Consider the following 1,290-nt stretch of genomic DNA (forward strand, 5'->3'; position numbering starts at 1 on the left):
CCTGGAGCTGCTGCACTGCTCCAGTCACCTACTGCAACTCATCCAAGCTCATGTCGACTTCCACTCTCCCCAGGCTCTCTGGAAAGGCTAGTGGTGCCTGCAGTTAATAAAGAGTCCATTTAGTTATAATGAGCCCTAAAAAGATAATATCAGCTCTCTGCGTGCATAAGCTCAATTCTGCTCTCCTGGTCCATGCGCTAAAACTCCCTCTCCCCTGGCAAACTGATGACTAATCTGTGTCTCAAAGCCTGAGGGAATACATCTAATCTGGTTAGTGTTACTGCTGTTGTTTGTTCATATTAAGCACATTATTCTTACTAAGCTATTTGTCCCGAGTCTCCTGAGAGAGAGTCCTGCAGGTTAATCATATATATGTAAATCCAACTTCCTTTCATGCATTTTAAATGTGTTGCCTGTTGGAAAACAAAAGGGCAAGGGGGAGCGGTGCAACAGGGACTTGTGCCGAACCAGAGGATGCTTCCTAGATGCTTGCATCTCATATGCTCCAGTTTGGGGGTTAGAAGCACAGCAAGAGAATCTGCCAGCCAACTCGTTTGCTAGACTAAGAGGTCTGCTGAACAAAAACAAAACCCCAGACAACAGTAGCCCAGCCTGCAGGGTTTCAAGAGAGCTGAAGCTGGCCACTCTTAAACCTGACCAGCTCAAGTTGACTATACATCCCCCTCTGGTGGCCAACCAGCCACAGTCACCTTCTGTTGGCAGAATAGGGCTGCCACATTGCTACCTGTCCCTGCAACGAGGCACCTTGAGCATCCCTGAGCCCGGGGCAGCACGGCTCTGCTCGGAGGACTGTCGGGCAGCAGACTGCAGAGCACGGAGCATGACAGACCTGGGCACCAGGGCAGGTGTTATGAAAGTTTTCTAAAAAGGAAAAGATTCATTACCAGAACAGCCAGCATCTGGCCAGTCCCTCCAACTTGACAGCCTTAGGGCTATCTACAAGTAGCCCCTCAATTTTTAACAGCAATACTGCGTAGCACTAGGAGCCCCCATCTTGAAACAGGGCCCCATTGTGCAAGGAGCTATACAACATCTGGACAGAGAGACTGTCTGCTCTTTGGGATGGGGAATGAGACGGAGAGAAAGGACAGATGAACAGGAAGAGAGTGAGCAGAAGGAAACCAGACAACACTGGTCAGCATAAGAGACAGCAGCCTACTGAGCTGCTCTCAATGGGTGAGGACATGAAGCAGAAAGCCAGCAGTTCAATGTCATACTAGAAGACACCAAGGCAATATTTTTGTACTATAATTTTTAGTTTCAACAGTG

The sequence above is a fragment of the Ciconia boyciana genome, chromosome 6, assembly GCF_034638445.1.
Source record: "Ciconia boyciana chromosome 6, ASM3463844v1, whole genome shotgun sequence".
Lineage (NCBI taxonomy): Eukaryota > Metazoa > Chordata > Aves > Ciconiiformes > Ciconiidae > Ciconia > Ciconia boyciana.